This window comes from Spermophilus citellus (assembly GCF_964194105.1).
Source record: "Spermophilus citellus genome assembly, chromosome: 1".
Classification (NCBI taxonomy): domain Eukaryota; kingdom Metazoa; phylum Chordata; class Mammalia; order Rodentia; family Sciuridae; genus Spermophilus; species Spermophilus citellus.
Window position 1 is genome coordinate 29678021 of NC_138182.1, and position 23252 is coordinate 29701272.

At 36.3% G+C, this 23252-nt stretch overlaps 1 protein-coding gene across 7 annotated transcripts in view; it reads right to left on the reverse strand.

Annotated features, from left to right (window-relative positions):
• The window catches only part of STARD13 (StAR related lipid transfer domain containing 13), a 444473-nt gene that overhangs the window by 86419 nt on the left and 334802 nt on the right, over positions 1 to 23252 (reverse strand). Inside the window, exon 1 of one of the 7 annotated variants that reach the window (XM_081310723.1) lies at positions 12590 to 12770. The exons of the other annotated variants lie outside the window; for them this stretch is intronic. The gene's annotated coding sequence lies outside the window, so the exon portion shown is untranslated. Of the gene's footprint in view, positions 1 to 12589; positions 12771 to 23252 lie in introns of those variants that run through there. 7 annotated transcript variants of the gene reach the window in all.

Consider the following 23252-nt stretch of genomic DNA (forward strand, 5'->3'; position numbering starts at 1 on the left):
AAAAGCTTTAGGCATTTTTTTAGTTTGACTAGAGATAAGCATTTGCTATATAATCGCAGTATGTACTAAATAGGGAGTATGCTACTTAGAAGCTAAAAGTGTTTATTAGTAACTTTGCTTCCATTATTCCTTAATTTGCTGATCATAATCATGTACATATTATAGGAATTTGTTGAAGGTTTTGATTTGTTAAGATGCTGCAGGTTTTTATTTTTTTTAGGCATATTCTGGAAGGTTCTCTTGATATAAACTATGTGAGAGAGGTTTTATAAAGCCTATAAAATCCTTTTGGTTCTTTTTTTCAGTTCTCTCATATGTATATGCTGTTCAAATATTCTGCTAAAAGTTGTCTGCATAGTTATTGTTTATATCATGTGCCAGGCACAATGATGAGTGCTTTTTGTACAATGGCTCATTTAATCCTCACAGAAACTTTTAAAAGATATTACCCTTGCTATCTTATGGAGAAGAATCTAAGGTTCAGGAAGGTTAAGTAATGTGCCCAAGGTCACCCATAGGGTTTCTATAACTCAAAACAAGAGCTTCTGCTCTAGTTCTATTCTTCATTCATAACTTATATGAATAAGTAAATTAAAAATAGCAAAGCTTTTCCAAATCCTCTTGAAATAAGGTAGAGTAAAAATGATAAATAAAATGCAACTGAAAAGTATTGTTTATGTAATTTCTCCATTCATTTAACTACACAATCATCCATTAGCCATACACATTCAACACTGTGCCAGATAGTAGCAGTGCATAGTAGAAAAAGGCAAAGCAAACACTGATGAAAATGCAATTTGTTATTGATAAGAAAAGGAGGAAAAGTTGAATCATCAAGCATTGCTTTTCCAAAGGTCTTGATGCCTTGCAGAATGTTCTAGGTGGGAACACTAGATTTTCCATCCGTCTCTAAGAGCTTTTTAAGAGATGAGGAATAGTAACAATGAGAATATCATCCTAACAGTTTGTTACTGGATATTTGCCTGGACAAGCGCAGCATGAGGCTCTTTACAGTATGCTGTTTCCTCTTCATCACCACTTTAAGATGAACAATTGGAAAATCACAGCAGTAGGAAAGCATGCATAGGAACAGCAACAATGCCAGGATTCAAACCCAGATCTGCCTGAGCCCAGCGCCTTCCACCTTTTTCCAAACTATGCTTCTCAGAGTTGTCTTGCTGCTGTTTTTGTGTTTTTGTTGGCTGTTATACACGGTACTTGCATCAGGAAGACAAGATTAAAAAAAAAAAAAACAAAACTTGAACTTGTGGGGGCAGGGGAGATAAAGTACATAGACCAGTAAAATACATGAGGAGGTTTATCCAGTCATCTGTGTGATTAATTAAATTTAGCTATCTACTAGCAAAGTCCTATGTGGCTCCATGGTGATTATCAAGGCAGCCAGAATTTCAAATGGTGCTGATAACTAAGTGTAATAGGATTATGCATTTTCCCCTTCAGAGCTGAAGCAAAAATGTTCCTGTAAAGCGAGATTTTCATGTTGTTGTTTTCTATTAGTAACTAGTCTAGAATGATCCCAGAGACATCAAAGATTGTTAGAGCTTATTTTCACTTCTACAGGGGAAATGAAAGAATTCTTGCAGTTAGAAGCAAGAGCCTGAAACACACTCTTTCAGGTTCGTTTTGACTTACTATGTACTTACATTTAATGGACTAAACTCAGCAGAAAAGCCACAGGAACAGACCAATGAACACAGCCCATGCTTAATAAACACATTTTTTATTTAGTGACATTTGAGCCACAAATATACTTTACTTTTAAAAACAGACATTTCCTTAAAATTGTGTGTTAAATAAAGTTTTTGTAAGTAAACCTTAATATAAATATGGAGGGATGGTTACTATTTCATTTTGGAAATATTTTGCTATGAGATTCACTTTGCTAATGGAACTGACATTTTCATTTTTAGAGTATTTTGACTGAATCTTAACAAAAATTTCTGATTTATGTATGTTGTAAATGTGGATCATTTTATGCTAAGAATACCTAAATAAGGTTAATCAGCATTTGTTCTAGATTTAAAAGTAGATTTATACTTAAACATATTTTAAAGTACTTATTATAGAAGGAAATTGCTTCAATATGGACTAGATATTAATTTATCAAGTATGGCTGGATGGGGTGACACTCGCTTATAATCCCAGTGGCTCTGGAAACTGAGGAAGGAGGATCACAAGTTCACAGCCAGCCTCAACAAAAGCAAGGCACTAAGCAACTCAGTGAGACTCCGTCTGTAAATAAAATATACAAAAGGACTGGAGATGTGGCTCAGTAGCTGAGTTCCCCTGAGTTCAATACCCAGTACCCCAAAAAACAAAACAAAACAAATTTATCATGTTTGTTAACAGAACAATTTTCAATGTGCTTTGCTAGTTGTGGGGCAGAATGTAGGACAAATTCAAAATGATAAAGAATGGACAAATTCAAAATGATAAAGAATTAAGATGAAAAAAATATGTTTTTCAACCCTCAGATGTAAGATTCTTTGGAGAAAGTGAAAATGAATTTTTTAAATATTCAGAAATAAATGATAAACTGCTTTTTATAAAAGCATATAAGACATTATATATGCTCTTAGTCATTCTGAAAAAACAACCATAGCTACCATAGAAACTCTGATTCACATTTTTCTGGTGAGACAGTTCTCTCTTGTATAAACATATACACATACCAATATGTTATGTGAACTGCAATCTTGCAGGAACTTCAAGGAAAAACTTGTTTTTATTTTTTAAAAAAAACTCCTATTTTCCCATGCTTCTCCACTTCTTATGCAAGAACTTTTATGAGATTCTAGTAAACTGTGTTTTATTTATTTTCCTTTGTTCTTCACTTCTTACTGGAAGAGAACATTATCTGGATGTAATCATCTTCAATGAGAATGAATTTGTACTGCAGAGATGCTTGAAGTCAATGACCAACACTTAAAATGCTTAATTTTGTCACCACTTTGGACATAGCAATTTAATTTTACTGCGTCAATACATCCACTTATTCTAATGTAATATGTTTTCCCCCATAGGAAAGAACACTGTTTTACCAATGTCTTGTTTCTATGGACTTATCCATTCTCTTTCAGTAACAGAACTGCTGAAATTTTCTAGCAGTCAAAACACAATCCTAGCATCTGTAGCCTACTTCATCAAAGTTTCTGGAGACTGTTTTTCTCTCAGATTCTACCCTGTAACTTGCTAAATCATTGCCTCTGTTCATCTAACTATCAGTAAGTCTGTCTGGTGTCCCAGCCACCTGGAGCTGACAAATATTTTCCTATGAGAAAGATTCCATAGCAACCAAATTTGTGGCAGAGACACAAACCCACTATCCTGATGCTACAATTTTAGCCAGACAGCTGCCGTGTAGCACCCACAGCAGTATTATCTTAAAAGAGAGTCTTGAGAACTCAAATTTAATCATTTTTTTCTAGAACTTAGTTCTTTAGACACAAGAATGAAAATTACCTAGGAGAAGGAAGATGACAGTTAAGACTAGAAAAATCTTCTGTTTAAATCTGTTTCTTAAAGGCAATGCTACCCTGAACAAGTTAGTAAACCTCACAGAGCCCATTTTCTCATTTTGAAATGGAGATAATAGCTCTGCCTCAGAGGTGGCTAGGAGGATGAAATGAGATGATCTGTATTGTGTGGATGGCAGATTAAAAAGCACATGTTTTTTTTCATTAAGTTATGGAGGTAGGCAATAGATACATGATATGAGAACAACTGTCTCCAAGTGCGGTGCAGATAAATACATGAAACATTCCATTTGTGTTTATTTTAAATATTTTAGTTAAATATTTTTAACAAATAAAGCCTGTATTCAATATCAGGATCTGATGCAAGGTGTCCTTGCTTAAGCTGCATGCCTGCTGGTGGTTTCTGAGGGTCAGTGTGAACTATATTGCTGTACATCATGATGGAGTGCTGTCTACATGTACGCAACTGAGAGGATTATAGGTAATGCTGCTTTACTTTTAATCAAACTAACCCTCAGAAAATAGAGAAGTGACTTAAAAAGATTCTTGAAGAGAGGCCATGAATAGAAAATATTAATTTAACAGCCACGAATAAGAAGAAAGCAGAGCTGAAATTTCTGTTCTCCTGGTACTGGCCCTGTTAACAACAGTCACATCACCAAAGACTGATGAGAATAGATTGAGAGTGGACATGAAATCAGTTGAACTAATTTAAAATTGGGAACAAAATTTGAGATTAGAATTTATATGTTTGTTAATGAACTTTGGCCTTTATGACTTGAGATATTAATGATACCAGGACATGTACAGAACTTAGAAGGTACATAACGATAGATGCATTAGGAATACTGCTCAAAATTTTATTACTGATAGGAGTATATGGTAGTCTTCACCTATACTTGGGGTATAAATTCTAAGATTCCCAGGGGTTACCTGAACCCTAAGTACAAGCACAGTCATATCACAGCAGTCAATTGGCTGAGACTGATACTAAGTGATGAATACTGATTTTAAGTGACTATAGGAATATATAGTGTGGGTACACTAGACAAAATGATGATTCACATCTCAAGCAGGATAGAGTAGAATGGCTCAAGATGTCATCATGCTACTCAGAATGGCATGCAATTTGAAACTTATAAACTTATTATTTATTTCTTTTTTAATTTGTTCTAAATAGTTATACTTGACAGTAGAATGCATTATGACACATCACACATAAATGGAGTATAACTTCTCATTCTTCTGATTGTACATGATATAGAATTACACAGGCATGTACTCACATATGCACATAGGGTCATAATGTCCCATTCATTCTACTATCCTTCCTACTCTTATCTTTCCTCCCCTTTTTTCACTCCCCTCTGTCTAATCCAAAGTACCTCCATTCTTCCCTAACTGCCCTCCTCATGAATTAGTATCTATATATCAGAGAAAACATTCGGCTTTTGATGCTTTGGGATTGGTTTATTTTGCTTAGCATGATATTCTCCAGCTCCATCCATTTACTGGCAAATGCCATAATAAATTGTTTATTTCTGGAATTTTCCATTTAATATTTTCTGACCATGGTTGATCATGGGTAACTAGAACTGTGAAAAGCAAAACCCTGGATAAAGAGGACAACTGTATATTCAAAAAGGAGTGGGGTCGCTGTGCAAGGACAGAGTAGGAGATATTGTGGTGCCATCTCCAATTGCATGTTTCTGACCTTTTCCACAATGTGGCATACACATTTGTACTGTCATAAAATACTAGGTTTCTAGAAGCCCCAGGTTACCAGATGATGCCTTTGGCTACCCCAGACCCAAGGGGATCAGCAGGTCCCTTAGCACACCTGGAGTCTATTCACAGTACATGCATCTCCTACTTGAGGCACCCTTAATGTACATGTAATGGGGATCAGCATTACAGGCAGATTTAGGTAGAGTTGATTATTGAAGAATACAGTTATTTAATTCTAAGTGCGTTTAGCACAACTGACATGGAGGGTGGTGGTTAAAGACCTAGATATTTTGAGAATCAGCCTAGTAAAGCCTGTTTATATAGGAAGTGGGCTTGTCAAGAGTTAAATATTTATGCCATCTCATTCTCCAAAATCTGATTTAGGACCAAACTTCATATATTTATAAATATTCTCTTTATTCTCCATCAGTGAGCATATTTCACCTCTGATACTCATCATTCATCACAGTGTTACTCACAGTGCTTACATATGTTTGCCAAATGGATCAACAAGCCACAATTAAACTATAGGCACTGTTTGTCAATCTTTATACTGTATCACTAGAGTGAACACAATTTGTTGGTTTGTGCTGCTCATCATCTCAATTCCCATTTCACCTTAAGCTCCGTGGGACAGGAAAGTTTATTTTGCTTATTTTTATATCTCTATAGCCTGAAACAAGGCCTGACACATAGTATTTACCCCGTTAGTATTTGTTAGATGGATAGATCATTGCAATGGACCTATAAATAATAACATTATTTTATTTCTGACATTCTCTTTCTATCAGAATATTTGTCCTAAGTTACCAGTTAAAATCACTACCCTCCCTATGAGAGTTACTGAGAGCTACTGGCTATACCTGATTTTTGAAATAACATCCCAAACCTTAAAATAATCTAGCCTCAAGCTCCCTTTCCAGTCTTAGTTCTCAACATAGTGACCTTTCTCTACCTCTTAAGGCATAGTCATGCTGGGGCCACTCATTTATTTTTGAACACATTCAACGCTTGAAAGTCTTTGTGTTTTAGTTACATATCTTTTAGTCTGGTGCATCTGTTCCTTTCTTTGCCCTCTATTGAAATCCCTTGATGGTTCTAGATCAAGCTTCATATCATCTGTGAATCTTTCCCATTCTTCCAATTAGATTTAAATATGTACTCTATGATGCCTTGCCTTAAGGCTTTCATTAGCATGAAAGGCATTCTTTCTTGAATTGCATCCATATCTGTCCCCAAGATGGGACTGAATATCCTTGAGAAGGCATTGTAGCATTATACATCTGTTTCCTTTTCATAGTTCCTTGCACATCGTAAATGCTCAGTAAATATTTGTTGAAATGAAATATACAATGTCACTAGCTGTGGATTTTAAGACAAGAAAATTATAGTAAGACAAGCATTGAGTTCCTTTGTAGAAGAAATATACCAACATTAAAAAATGCAAATGATGGTGAATCCAAAAGGAAAAATAAAATCGTAGCTTAAACAAACATGGAGCAGGACACTTTAACTAAAGACAGAGATATCTTATTTTTCTCTGCTGTATTGTCTGGCACAGAAGGGTCACTTAATTTTGAGTCTGATCCTTAGTTAAAAATATAAACTGCTTTTATTTAAACTGAACTACCACTATTGTTGTTTAACTATTTTGTGGTTTTATTCAAGTGCTTGCAAGGCCCAAAGAACACCAGTTGGGATGACTTAGTGTTACATAAGGGTTCTTTTCATGGGATAATTTATGGTTAATTCTAGAAATTGTATCTCAGCTGCTTGCTTGGTTTCTCTTCACTGGGCATGTTCTCATAATGTGCATAGCCAATCACTGGCTGGCCCCTGTATGAATGGTCTGGGCTGAAGGATAATAAGCACATGTGGAGAGAACATTTCTCAGGAGATTGTCCTAAATCAGTGCTGTCTTGTGGGTGGCAGAGAACCAATAATTCCAAAGGAGTTTTAATAGCACAATCTTTGCTGAGGAAGTAGATAGAATTTGAATTCTAGAACCATGAGCAAAAAAATCAGATAGGATTCTCTTGCCCTTTGCCGGGTACAGAATAAACAGGTCTCACAGGAGACCCCTCTGCAGAGGGTGAAGGGTAACTCTGTGCGCCCCCCACCCCCCAACCCCTTGTACCTCTTTCCCTTCCAATTGTTGACAGCACTCACACCCTTCCTTGGCCTCCTGTGAGGGCTCCTTGGCCTTAGAAGATAATGGGTCCTTTAGCTAGCAGCTTGCTCTCTCATTCACTTCTAGCCTCCATAACCAGCTCAGCTTAACCCAAGCTCCGAAAATTGACCAACTTCAGCCTTGCGCTGCCCACTAGGTATCTATGGAAGACACTAGCAAGTCACCCATCAGCTAGCATGCAATCCTGTGAAGGTGTCACTCCACAGTCTTCTAAAGCTTCCCTGAAAATGAATAAGGCCTCTTCAAAGAACTTTCCTCTTAAGATTCAGGCATCTTGTAGGGTTGATTTCTCAGGATTCCATTACCTGATCCTTTCACATACAAACAGTCTACATAGACATTGCTGGTTTGCCTAGCTGTATCCCACTCAGGAATTCATTTTTATACTTACTGCTGTGTTTTTATTCATATCTGATGTGGTCATTCTCCTGCCATTTAAATAGTGAACAGAGGACTTGCATCACTTATGCTGTAGCACAACAAACACACACCCAAACAGGACCATCTAGAAACGTCTTTAAAGAAGGCACATGCCTTTAGGCACTTTTAAGTCAACATGGAAAGTCCTCTTGTGGAAATATTCTTGCCCATCAGAAATCCTCTGCTCTAGCCTCTCTATTGAGAGTTTCAGGGAGTGGTGTGTTATTACTGGGGATGCATTATAAGCTTTATTCTAAGAATTGAAAAAAGAAAGCTTTCTTAACTAAACATAGTGGTAAATGATGGATGGTACCTAAGTCAGTTCAATGTTCAAATGGCTACACATCCTTGATTTGGTGGCAGATTAGTTCCAGTATTCCTGTGGTTTGTCCTGATAAAACATGCAGACACTATTATGATAAAATGGCTTTACCTCTGCCAGTTATTCCATGTAAAAAGAGATTAAATGAGAGATTATAAAAACCTTCCATCATTTACATAGTTTTCATTGTAGTCATTTAACAAGTAGACTCAAGTTTTCTTTTTTAACTGTTTTTAATCTCAGTTTAAGAGAAAACTTCAACCTGTTAGAATTTCGGTAGAAATTGTCACTGAGAGATGCTCAATGACAGTCTATTTTTGAAAGTAAATGAGTGATACAGCCCTTCTGTCTTTCTAGAACTTTTTTGATGCTAAGATTGTTGTTCTTTCAAAGAGCTTTCAAATTTTGACCTCAAAGGTTACCTTATTTTCAACATGTTAAAAAAAAAGGAATAATTAGAGTAGTGAAGTCAAAAGCCTAGGAATAAGTTGCTAAACTTAGTTGTTCCAAGTTTATGGTTCTATGAAAAAGTATCTTAAAAAGAAGGATAGTCATTGGGACCAATGTAATTAGTATATAATCTGTCAGGCAAGCTTTGGATTATTTAGATTATAAAAATTGTGCTAATCACCTATTTGCCACTTTTCATATTATTTATGAATAATATTATGATTCAATTATGCTAAGCATCTTTCTCCAGAAAGTTTTGTCTATTTTTTTTCTAACTATTTCCTTAGGAGAAGAGTTATTGGATCAGAGAGTCTTAATAAATACTGCCAGTCTGCTTTACAAAAAGATGGGAAGATTAAAAAAAAACATATCTAGCTATGTATCTGTGTTGATATTCATTCAACAAACATGACTTGAATGTCAATTAGTTATGAGAAACTATGGTAAGCACTGGGGAATTAGTGAAGCATTGCAGATCCCCTGTCTTTGAGGAAAGGGGGAAGATGGGTAAATAAAGGACAAAATAGAACAAGATAAGGATTTGATTCGAAGTTACACCATGGGAACCAAGAATGAAGAGGGCTCTAAATGATGTTTAGAGAAGGCTTCAAGACTTGCGATATTTAAAGCAGCTTTGGAGGAAAAGGAGAGTGTCGTAATGGAGTTACAGCTGAGACAAATGAAAGGAGCAGAGCAGGGAGACATGGAAAGGCAAAGTATAATAATGAGGGTCAGTTGCTGGATGGGGAAGAACAAATATGGGGAACAAAATTGGTTAATTCTTCCCAGGACAAGATCCAGGGCCTTAAAAGAAAGACATATTTGAGAGATCAGGAAAGAGTTCAAAGAAGCTTTTGAATGATGTGTGGAATTTATTAGGGAAGTAAGGAAAATTCCAGGAAGAAAGAAAATGTCAACGTTTCATTATTGACTTTAAGTGGCTTTAGAGTTATTGTGCATATGATGTCAGTGGACCCCCTTGACCACCTCATGTAGTAAGGTAAACATTCTTATCCCCTTACTGTAGCAGAACCAGGGGTCAGTTAAGTCGAGTGATTTGCCTAAGGTCACACAGTTGAGTGGAGTGGCTCACCGTGTTGCCATGCTTCCCATTTCCCAAGGGCCATCATATGTCCTGTACTGGAAGAAGAAGCCCCTGGTTCTGTGAACAGCACACTGGCGTGGCAGCTGATAGGGAGACATCTGACTTCTGATGTCCTCTGCAGTACAGTAAGCTGTTATCATTTTATCACTTAAAATGAGAATGGTTTAAAATGAAACACACTAATGGTTTCTATCTTTGATTCTTAGTATTTTATACACTACCACTTTTATAGGAATATTTTTAAAAGATAACATTTTCTGAATATATAAATATTTGCTTTTACATGGCATATATATATATATGTATATATGTATTTATATATATACACACACATACTTATTTATGTTTGTATCTATTAATTGGAAGAAAATATTAGACATCTTAATTTGCACTATCATTCATTTTCTTTACATTAAAAAGTTAAAAATTATATCTATTCAACCTTGATAAATCAAAGCAATATTGCACTAATTTTAACTCAATTTCTAAAACTTCAACCTGTTTGAGGAAATGGCTAGTCTTTCACACTGCTGGAAAATGTGATGAGAAAATGAAAGAATAATTCCACACACAGAAAAAAAAAGACTGTTTCAAGTAGCTTCAAGAGGGCTACTATAAACAAAAGTACTAATATACAAGATTATAGGATTTTATTTTTAATGATACAGAGTTTTCCAGCTTTTTTAGTGCTTTGTAGAAGTTGTATCTAAGGAGAGAGAGGCAATTTCATAAATGGCTTAGATAATTTTTAAAAACTAATAGCACAAGAAATACTATAAATATCTTAGACATTTAAAGTGTCTGGGAGACAGAGATAGCTAGAATAACTTATTCTATTTTTAAGTAGTGAAATAGATTTATTAAAAGGTTAATTATCTTCTTCAAGGTCAAAAAGTTAGAAAACGTAAGGGTAGTGGCTGAAACTCAAAGCTTCTGTTTTCTTGGTATTTGTGACAAATGTAAAAATCTCCATAAGATCTGATATGGATCCTGTCAAAAGTGGGCAAATATTCTTTCACACATTAGAAAAGAGGGCCAGATACCACCCTGTCACATGCCAGCATCTGTTAGCACACATGACGTTTGCTCACACAGAATACACTGGCTGGCAAATATGATTCCCTTGCGTGTAGATACAGATCAGTATATCAATAGCAGTATGTTCCAGGATTTCCTAAAGATCATCACACACACATCTCTATATGACTTCTCAGGCTGCCTGGAGCCTACAGAGACCTCTATCTACTGATGTTTTCTCCCCCTCGTTTTTTAAATTGACAATGCAGGAAATAGGTTAAGCTACTGAAAAGACAGTAAGACCAAACCTTCAACTCTTAATTTCTGGTTTCCCTAATAAGGAAAGACGTAATGTGGCTTTCATTATGAAATGTGTGGAAAGGATCCTGTTGAAACCATATGGCTGTTAGGAACGGCACAATCTCATTCAAGGTGCTAAGGACGCTAATGGGAGCAGGATGTCAGAAAAACAGAAATAGATCAATACTTCTCCCACATGTAGCTGTCCCCACCATCCGTCATTGCACCCGCTCCATGTAAATGAAATCAATCAGCGAGGAATTCTGTAAAATGCATAAAACAGTTGTCTCGTAGACTCTAGCAGAAGATAAATGATTCCAGACGTTGGACTGTGGCCATTTTCCCACACATGCTACAGAGCTCTGACATCCATATTGGGCCATAACACTGAGTGGTTTCTGCTTCTGCCAGAATTTCCACTTCTGGTTTGGACTACACAGCCTCTTAACACCAATGCAAGCTAAATCCCTTTTTGTCTGTGCAAATGATAAGACAACTGCTTCTTTTCCAATAAATGGAACCTGTGATCCCTCTTAACACTTTTTGCTATTTCTCAAAGAATCTCATCATTCCAAATCATTATTTTATTTCTCTTTGGAATTAGACAAATCCTGGCCTAATAAAACATACAACATCTGACAGTGAGTACAAACCACTCAGATATAACAAACAACTATACACAGTACAAGTCCAACTTTGAAAACAAGTACTTAGGAAATTGTATTAAACATAAATAGCAGGATTGTTTCGTAAGTAAGTTTATGTTCTGAAAGAGAGTGATGGACTTTTAAAGAGAAAGATAAACTGAAAAAGATTCAGGGGGGCTGGGGTTGTGGCTCAGTGGTAGAGCACTTGCCTAGCATGTGTGAGGCACTGGGTTGATTCTCAGCATCGCATATAAATAAATAAAATAAAGTTCCATTAACAACTAATAAAAATATTTTTTAAAAAAAGATTCAGAAGCAACTTCCTTTAAAAAACTATGTCAACATCAATAGCATTATTTGGAAGGCCCATGGGAAGTCTAGGTCATATTCAAGGCTACTGAAGTAACCTATCCCATGGAATTAAGCAACCTTATAGGCAGTTACACCCTGCCAGCCTCTTATATTTCAAAGGTGGTCACTTTCTCTCTAAATTGTCTTTGAGGAAAGATACAAATAATTTTGCCCATAGTTCAGAAGAAAAAAAAAGAAAGAGAAAGAAAAGAAGGAAAAGATTTAAAGAGGGAGGAAAGAAGGCAGAAAGGGAAGGTGAGGGGGAGTAAGGAAGAAAGGAAGAAAGTATTTATGTCTGTAATCTAAGATAGAACTGTTCTTTTTGAGATTAAATAAAAGTAAAGTAAATCTTACTGTAACTTTCAAATATCTTCAAAGTGAATAATGACAGGCACTGCTTTTTAATTTTAAATCAAGTTCTTATTAAAGAATATTCACCTAAATATCAAACCCACCACAAAGAAAACTTATTATATCAATAACAAAACGACAGTCCAAATAGGAAGCAACTGCTGTCTTTCCCACCACCACGACCTCTTTTTCTGTGGAACACAAACTTACTTTGTTTAAAAATGTCCTTAGGCTGTCCTGTACCTTTGAAACAAAACCACTCTCGTCTTCATTTCATTTTCTGCTTTCTTGAAAACTGCTCCTCAGTAACCGACAGATGGTGCATCTGTCACTGAGCGTTTCCTCTTCGTTATCTCTGCCAGCTAATATTTCCTCTGTGCTTAGCTGTTGTCCGTGAGACTGGTCCACATCATTCTAGCCTGATCAATGGTGAGCCTGGTTTGAGGTTGGTTTTGGCCCCGCCTCCAGCTCCAAGAGAAAAAATGAAAACTCACAGCTGGATTTCCTATAAACCCTCTCTTTTAAAACTGGCTCTGCAGCTCTGGCACATACCAGAGGAAAAATGCTGCCAGTCTATCACAAACCAAGAGGAGCACTCCTTCTCCTAGATTCTCCTGCCCAGTGTCAAGCATGCATCTTATCTAACAAATCCCATTTAAGTGAGCCTGAAACTTCACAGGAAAGGAGGAAATTGTACACTTGGTTTAGACTTTTTCATAGCTAATAAAATTCAAAAGATGACCATGATGGAAACACACACACACACACACACACACTCACCCATGACTGAATAATCTGTAACTTGTTCATACTGTGTAAAGCAATGTCAAAGAGAAAATGGGAAAGGAGAAAATGCCCAAATAGAACATTACCAAATGGGTATGCTTATAATCTTCTGACCTAACATAAAACATCATTCATATTCAGATGAAGTAATAACCTAAGCAACAGAATTTGCTAGGATTCATACTATCAGTGATCTTAATGAATCAAGAGAATGTAAGAGATGTATTTCAGGTTCTAGATGAAAGAAGACTGCTAGATTGTTCTAAATCAAGGAAGGTGGCCATGCAACAATTTACTCTACGAATGAGGATGAACTATGCATTCTAAACTTTAGATTCTGTACAGTCAAGAATAGTCAAATCTTTTCAGCTAGTTGGGGCACACATTTTATACAAACAATCTCATGTGAGTGTTACCAGGCTAATGATTTGAATATTAGGATCCAGAGTCAAAAGGTATCAGTTTTATTTCTCGGTGGTGTCCTTGAACATGAAAGGGACAGAATAAACTCTGGGGACCTCACAGGTGATTGCAAGATTAAATAAAGACCACAAAGTACTTTGTTGTTATAATCCAATATTCATATTGTTCTTTTCAACAACAGAGGGAATATTAAATCAATATAAATATTTAATCTGGCAAAGGATGGTACCAAAGTAAATACAGCAGCCTGTGATAAGGAAAGCTAAAGATAATAGGACTGTGGGAATAATGTACAGAGTCTAAAGTACATGCTGGGAATAACAGTAACTCAAATTTTAAATATTTGTACTCTATGGTAAGAAAGAATATATAGTAAGCATAAGTCAGAGAGGAGTTGAGTAGTGAATGTTTGCTACCTTAATTATGCTTCCTCAATCTCACCTAACATAATACTGGAACTGTCATCTGCTATAAGCCCTTTAAGGGCAGAAACACACATAATCAACATTGGCCAACTAAGTGAATGAGTAAACTAGACAATGAACTGCATAAAAGCTACTCATGCTAAGAGAGGGGGGTTGGGTTACTGTGAGAAGTCTGAGCTTGAAACTGGAAGACCAGATACATCAAGGTTGAGACTCCCGTGTGTCCTTGCAAATTCCTCAAATGTGAAGGTGGGATTTGGAAGAAGAAAGGCTTTCTGGACACTGGAAAATAAGAAGAGACCTAGTGTTCCAGGACCCCTTGTCTGATCTAGCTTTCTGTACTCACTGTCCAAACCCCTCCCCTTTCCTACATCTCCTCTGAGAAAGTCATCCTGCCTACAATATGCTTAAGTGGAGAACCAGAATGTTTGTAAACATCTCTTTAATGAAAGCACATGGATTGTTAGAGTAAATTTTCCTAAATGGTGTTTGTGAGACCTTGTTTGCTTCAGGGGGAAAGAAGTGAGCCTCTAAATCCAACAGGGCCCGTTTCTATTTGGCCTTTGTCACTGGTAGCTGGGCATCTGTGGAATTCAGGCTAAGGAAAAATAAGTGATATGGGAGTCACCTGCTCCTCCCTGCATGGTATTTCACTACCAATGATGGGTTCATGACTAAAGGTATTGGAAAGGTAATCTACTTTCATAATGGCTCCAGATATGCTATCTCTTATTCCCATACTGAAGGATTACACTAATTTTGGGAAAGGGAACCTACCAACTGTAAAGATCTAATATAATAAATACTTTTTTATTCCTATAGTATACAAGACTTTCTATATATTAGTTATATATTAGTTACCTTAGAAAGATGCATATTAACAGCTTTCTTTGGAACAGCTGGTTGACAAGCGCACACAAAATTACAAGTTGAATGTCCCTTATCTAAAATGCTTGGGACCATAATAGTTTCAAATTTTGGAGTCTTTCAGATTTTGGAGTATTTGCATATGTTAATAATAAGATATCTTGGAGATGGGAGTCAAGTTTAAACACGAAGTTCATTTATGTTTCACATACACTTTATATATAAAGGTAATTATATTTGCAGGTAATTTTACATAATATTTTTAATAGTTCAGTAGATGAAACAAAGTTTCATGGTGTGGAATTTTCCACTTGTAGTGTCATACTGGAACTCAAAAAGTTTCAGAATTTTTATTTTTGGATTAGGAATTTTCAACCTGTATGACCAAAAACAGAATATGAGACAGTGAGAGTTGGAAAAAGTATAGTGCAGGTTCACAAAGGAAGGACTGCATCCAGGGTTGGGAGTGGGGGTGGGAGAATCCAGAAAGCACTTTCATAGGCATAGACTGTTTTGCAAGGCAGTGCACTTGAGAGAGAAGGACACTTTCAGAGTAGTGAATGAGCTCTGATGCACAGAAGGAGACAGGAAGTAAGGCTGGTGAACCTGAACAAGTTACTTGCAATATCTCATTGTTAAATGGATAATAATGGCAGCCTGGGTAGGCGATTAATGGGTTAATACATGCAAAACGCTTTCAGCAGAGCTTGTCTTACACATCCAATACATATTATCCATCATTCCATTGTTAGAATTTAAAAATATAAGTGACTATGATTATACTTAAAGGGTTGAATTTGATTAGCTGTAATTCAAGAAACAATCTCTGCAAGAATAGCTAATTGCAATACTTGTCTGTAAGCTACTTTAAAATACTTAGGCATCCATAGTGCCATATTATGTGTGGGTTACTTAGGGTAAGCTATAACCCAGGTGCTGATAGCATCTAATCAAGCATTCCAAGTTGTGGACACAGTATCACAGGCATTCTAAAGAGAAAGCCTATACTTAAGAATTGGCTGCAATAAGCATTGCTGTCACCATCTCTCTCCTCCACCTCCAGTGAGCAATTTGAGCATCAGAAATGGGTGCTGACTGGTGGAAGTCCTGACCATTGACTAGTGTGCTTGGTGGAATTAAGGTATTCAAGAAATACAGATTGGCTAAAAGTCTTTCTGTGTAAAAACCCAATAAAGCCTTCACCTGTTGGGTAATAATTCCCTAGTTTAAATACCTCAATAATTTTGGTCCAGTCATGAACTTTGGAGGTCTCTTTCTGCCTAGTGCTGGCTATCAGGGTGGCAGAATCTGCCTTTGCAATACCAGTGTTTACCTCAAGTCTCAGAAAAATCTTTTATGTTAAGGCTGCGGTTGAAGCATTTAAAAGGAAAGCTAAGAGCCAGGACATGTTCAAGCCTGCATACTGATTTCTGAATGAGGGTATGTGGCTGCTTGTTTGTTTGTTAATTAATTAATTAATTTATTGGTGCTGGGGATGGAGTCCAGGGCGTTACCTATGTTTAGTGAGTGCCTACCACTGATTTACATCCCAAGACCCTGTTGCTTAACAAATATCTCTATATCTGACTACATTTGGTATCAATATGACTTCATCATGAACTTTTAGGGAGAATTGTTGATCCTCTTTTGCCTTAAAATGTCATTATCTGCTAAAAAGAACCTAAGAGTTAGGAATGCCAATTTGATCACTATAGACCATTAGTAAAGACAGCATGGGACATGGAACTCGTAGGACATTTAAGAAAATTAGCCAAAGTTCCTAAGTTTACTTGACTAGAGAGCTCAAAATAAAGATGCTTCTTTTGGCAATAATTAGATCTTAGATACTAAAAGATCCACACATTTCTTGGCAAAAAGAAATTATAAGAAAACAAAACACTAAGAGATGTATTACACATTATTTTTGTTATGCTATGAATATATTATAAATATGAAAATAGTTTTCACTCTGTAAGAGGGATTCATTCATTTTTAATAAATTATTTTCTTATCTTCACAAAGTGAAGTCAAAGAATACCCAGCACATTTTAAGACCTTATGAAAATAACCTTTAAAATATTTTTCTTAAAAGTGTTTTAAAATAAAACATTCAATATATTAAAATAAAAACTGAATTAAATTAAAATGTAAAAAATTCAAACAATGCAGAATGTGGATTAAAAAAGTAAAACCTCATTTTATTCCCAACTCTTAATTCCACCTTTCTCCCTAAAGGAGACACTATTAAAAGTGTGGTCCTGAATTTGTTACACACACATCTGTGTAACAATGTGTAATGTGAATGTGTAAGTGTATGCCCCATGTATATACACATATTTTATGTTGTGAAATATATACATGTATCTGTATATATTCAACCATGCTGCATATTCATCATAAGATAATTCTTTTCCAACAAAGTAGAATCATAGTACATGTATTATTCTCAGTCTTATTTTGTTAATTTAACTTGTCTTGGAGATCTTCAAATAAGCAGTTAAGGAAGCTATTAGCTTAGATCACTGGAATCCAAATGATTGCTATATTTAAAAGTGTGGCACTGGGGGAGCAAGGCCCAGAGAGCAGCATCACTCCTGAATGGCACCAGAACATGTTTGCCCTTTTCTGCAGAGAGAGGAAATATCACTTTTCCCCTGAAGCTGACAGATATTCCACTTCTGTTTCTCTCTAGTAATTTTATATCATGGGCAGTATGGGAGAATAGATGGATGAATGAGTGAATACACAAACTATTAGATGAGCAACTTAACTGAATGGAATTAAATTTCTTTCCTTCCTGAAGGAGACAGACTATCCTCCTACCGTGCACATAGGTATTCAGAGTATGCTTGCCTTGTTTTCTACCCCACTTTAATCAGAAAATAAATATCGCATTCTACTGTTGAGTTATTCTTATTAATAGCAATGGAAATATCAAGGTTTGGATTTGACTGCTGAATTGCTTGGGTACGGATGCACCCAGAGCACAGGCAAGTAGTGACATGTTCATTCATAGGGGTCCTGCGGGCAGGACAGGCAGGTGCAAATGTGGATAAAGAGAGCTGAGGGACTTTCCACACTCTCTATGGTCATTTTCAAGTTGCAACTTGTGGTTCTCGGGTTCTCAAACTTCTATGTGTGTGTCCAACACAATTTCAGTAGCAAGCATTTCAGGTAATGCTGAGAGCCAAACAAATCCATGTTGACAGTGCACTCTAAACATAAACTCTATGGTCCCTTTCCCAGCATTTCCCATTCCTAATCAGGCATAATAATCTATCTATAATTTCTACTATTAGTAAATGCCCTTTCTTTTTCTGGGAAAAATGTTACCTTTTCTTATTCTACTTTCTTATAAAATTCCACTTTGCTCTAAGCTTTGCTTAAAATGGAAAGTTTTGTGAAATCATTATGTTTCTAGATCAAGGGAATCTACACCACATCTCTGACATGTTCTTATTTTGAAGCAAATCAAGGTTAATACATTTGGCTGCTTAGAATAATGACCATGATTTCTTGTACTTATTTTATCTAAAAAGATTCCATACAGAGAGTCAGACAGCATAACTGCAGCATGGCATGAGGGCTCTGAAATGGACTGTGGGAGTAATGACAGCTGTACATAGAATTCAAATGATAAGAATTTAATTCCACAGCAGGTACTTTTTGAAAGTGTCAGCACTCTTTTATCTCTGTGGATGTTCCACCATACATACAGGATTTTTATTGCAATATTTTTGAATTTCTAAACATTATTAGGCCTTTAGCTTATTTTAAAACCAAAATAAGAGGAGAAGGAGAGAAATGGGGAAACAATTTTGTTGTGTCAGCAAAAAGTCAACCGTGGTTTGGAAAGCTGTGCTGACAGCAGAGAAAACAAACTCAGGTGGTACAAAAACTATTCACAATAGAGACTCCGAAGGATACAAGTGATAGAGAAAAAAATATAACCAAAACAAAACAAAATAACACCAAAGAGTCTGCTTCACATTAGCATCTTTCCTATAGGTTTGATGCTCCAGAGAGCTGGCTCTTTGCTTCTGTTGCCAAGGAATGGAGCACACTCTGGCCTCCTCCTGGTAGGTAAAGTACTTGAAGTTCTGGCATTCAGCAGCCACAGACCAGGAAAGTCTACAGTGAGGCAGAAAGCATAAGCTACCTGCTGGGGAGAGCCAATTTCATGCATTGTGTTCATGGCAATACTACAAGAACAGATTTGCTTCTTGCAACTGGCACTACTGTTCTTCAGGAGTGTCTAATTCCATTCTCATCTTGTCCTTTCTCCCCTTCTGTCCACTAACCCTTCACTTGTAAGTATCAAACCTTATCCACAATTTTCAGATGTGATATCTTTTATCATGAGCAGAGAAATCCAGAATTCCTAATAGGACAGTAAGCATAAGGACTTGCTTTAATTAACATGCTAAAGAGCATCAACAATGAAGCTGCAGTTTGGAAAGAACAAAGCCCTGGTTTATGTGGCAAGCGGGGTTGATCACTGCCTAAGCTGGATTTCTTCACTAAGTTGTTTTGAATATTACCTCACCTATCATGGCCTCACTCAATGTGTAAGGAGCCTAGAGTTTAGAGGGTTAGCCTCAAAAACTGAATTGTGCAGTGAAATTTCTAAAATATCTAGTATCTCTTTTAAAGTTCACTTTGAAATTTGGGGATTAACACAGACCCAAAGAAGATTCTGCAAATTTAACAAACATAATTTTTTTTTATAACAAGCCCCCAAAGTAAACACATTCCTCATTTTTTTGGTTTATATCTGACTGCTTCTAACAATAGCTCTTCATGATTTGATTGAAACCAACTTAAAAACTAAACTTGGAGGCATACAAATCCAAAAGGTCTAGGAATCTTAGGCTCCTGGAACTTGTTGTGTTTCTCATTTTACTGTGAAGCGTGGGTGGCCGTGCACATTCCTGGCAGCTATAAGGCATTTGCTAATGTATTTGACTTTAAGTTGTTAATCACACTTATCAACACAGGCAAGAAGCACTGGCCACAAAAGATTAGCTACTCTCCTGTAATGCCTCAGTAATCCAAATGCGGGAACATCAGCGCTGAGTGATAGTGGCATCTGCCAGCTCCAACAACCCTTCAGTGACTTCAGAATTTATTAAAAACCTTAGCTTTTATCAATACCAGATTATTAAAACACTCTCTCTCTCTCTCTCTCTCTCTCTCTCTCTCTCTCTCTCTCTCTCTCTCCTGTGATAATAGCTAAGGCCAAACATTTGGAACATATGCAATGCTGTGCAGTCTGTAAGCTTTCTAAACAACAAGGATGTGCTTCAAAACACCACAGATGTTTTGAGTTTCAAGGTGGTCTCCACTGTCAAGAGATTCGAGGGCACTGATTTCCTACAAGAAATGTGTGCAACCAGCAGGACAGGGCCTGGTTTCCAGGGAAACAGAATCATGTTTAAATCCCTTGGAAGCATTAGGTTCTGGCTATAGTTTTCCCCCTAAGACACCCAAACTGTTGTTTCTTGCAAAAGAATATATTTATAAGAACAACAAAATGCTCTACCAGCTCAGAGGTGAGTGCTTCAGAGAATCCAGGAATAAAATGAATATGGTGGGGAGAAAAAAAAATAAATAAAAAAAGAACACTCAGAGGTGGGCCTACTAGTCTCTGAATTGTGGAACCTTGCTTTCACTTAGAATTCCTCCCTAAAAAGACATCAGCAGACCACTTTCTACTTTGTTGAAATTATGCTGAGGTTCCCATGTTTAAAGCATATCCTTTGTTCTTCCCCAGGCCATCTTAGCCCCATATGGTTAATGCTATGGTTGTAAGTGTCCCTCAAAGGCCCCTGTGTTAAAAAGCTTGGTCCCTAGGGTGATGCTATTTGGAGGTGGTGGAACCTTTAAGAGGTGGGGCCTAGTAGGAAGAAATTATATCACTTGGGGCTTGTTCCTAGAGGGGATACTGGAACCCTGACCACTTCCTGCCTCTCTTTCTTTGCTTTCTAGCTGCCAGGCAATGAAAAGCTTGCTCTACCATGTGCTCCTACCATGATATGCCATCTTGCCACAGGCCCCAAAGCAATGACCCAACCATGAACTGAAACCTGCAAAACTGTGAAACAAAATAAATCTTTTCTTTTTATAAACTGATTATCTCAGGTATTTTGTTACATAATCAAATGCTGACAAATACAACTAATATTTACTTTACTTTTACATAACAAAATGAAAACAGTGAAGATTTATCTCCTATTTCAACTACCAGCCAACTCTCCAGATAGCGTCCTCTTGGTGTCCCATAATTATTCTTTCACTTTGTAATATATTATTTATTTACTTTTTAAAAACAAACCTTATGATACTTTGTTCTTTTGATCATGACACAGTCAGAGTTTGGATCCATGAAACTTGGACATGATGATGCTCATCACATTTGAGGTCCATTTCCTCATCTGGAGATGTGGCTGCCACATGGGTCAGATATGATTTAAGAATTAATGGAGTGAAAAACTCTGAAAACAGACAAATATCACTCTCTAAATGTATTAAAAGAAAGGTGAAATATTATTTCCATAAAGCATGTGAGTGTGGGCCATTCAAAAACCAGAGATGCTCATAGGAAAAGACATCCACAGACTGAAGGTGAAAGGTTAGGAAAAATCATACCACTCACATGGACTGCGGAAGCAAGCAGGGGTTTTCATCCTTGTATCAAATAAAGGAGACTTTAAGCTAAAGTTAATCAAAAGGGATAAAGAAGGACAGTACATACTGCTCAAGTGAACCATACACCAACAAAATGTAACAATTATAAACATATATGCTCCAAACAATGGAGCATCTATGTTCATCAAATAAATTCTTCTCAAGTTCAAGAGATCACAACACAGTAATTCTGGGTGACTTTCACATACCTCTTTCACCACTGGATAGATCTTCCAAACAAAAGCTGAACAAAGAAACCATACAACTCAATAATATAATCAATAACTTAGGCTTAACAGATATATATAGAATATTTCATCCTTTAATGAGCGAACACACTTTCTTCTCAGAAGCACATGGATCCTTCTCTAAAATAGACCATATATTATGCCACAAAGAAACTCTTAGCAAATACAAAAAGTAGAGATACTACCCTGCATTTTATCAGATCACAATGGAATGAAACTAGAAAACAATGATTAAGAAAAAATAAAAGCTACTCCAACACCTGGAGACTAAATAATATGTTACTGAATGAACAATGGGTTGCAAAAGACATCAAGGAGGAGATTAAAAAATTCTTGGAAGTAAATGAGAACACTGATACAACAAACTGAAATCTTGGGACACTCTGAAGGCAGTAATAAGAGGAAAGTTCACTGCATGGAGTTCATTCCTTGAATGAAGAAAAAGTCAACAAATAAATGACCTAACATTACATCTCAAAGCCCTAGAAAAGGAAGAACAAATCAACACCCAAAGCAGTAGAATACAGGAAATAATTAAAATCACAGCTGAAATCAAAACAAAAGAAACAATTGAAATACTTGACAAAACAAAAAGTTGGTTCTTTGAAAAAATAAATAAAATTGACAAACCATGTTAATGAAGAAAAAGAGAGAGAACACTCAAATTACTAACATACAGGATGAAAAAGGTAATATGACAACAGACACTACAGAAATACAGAAGATGATTACAAATTATTTTGAAAACTTGTACTCCAATAAAATAGAAAATTTCAAAGGCATGAACAAATTTCTAGAGACATATGATTTGCCCAAATTGAATCAGGATGATATATACAATTTCAACATATCAATTTCAAGCAATGAAATAGAAGACACCATCAGAAGCCTACCAACCAAGAAAAGCCCAGGACAGCCGAGTTCTACAAGACCTTTAAAGAAGAACTAATACCAATACTCTTCAATTTATTTCAGGAAACAGAAAAAGAGGGAGCACTTCTAAACTCATTCTATGAGGCCAATATCATCCTGATTCCTAAGCCAGACAAAGACACATCAAAGAAAAAAAAACTTCAGACCAATATCTCTAATGAACATAAATGCAAAAATTCTCAATAAAATTCTGACCAACCGAATACAAAAACATATCAAAAAGATAGTGTACCACAATCAAGTGGGATTCATCCTAGGGATGCAAGGTTGGGTCAACATATGGAAATCAATAAATGTAATTCATCACATCAATAGACTTAAAAATAAGAATCATCTTCTCAATAGACACAGAAAAAGCATTTAAGAAAATACAGCACCCATTCATGTTCAAAACACTAGAAAAACTAGGGATAACAGGAACATATCTCAACATTGTAAAAGCTATCTATGCTAAGCCCCAGGGCAACATCATTCTAAATGGAAAAAAATTGAAAGCATTCCCTC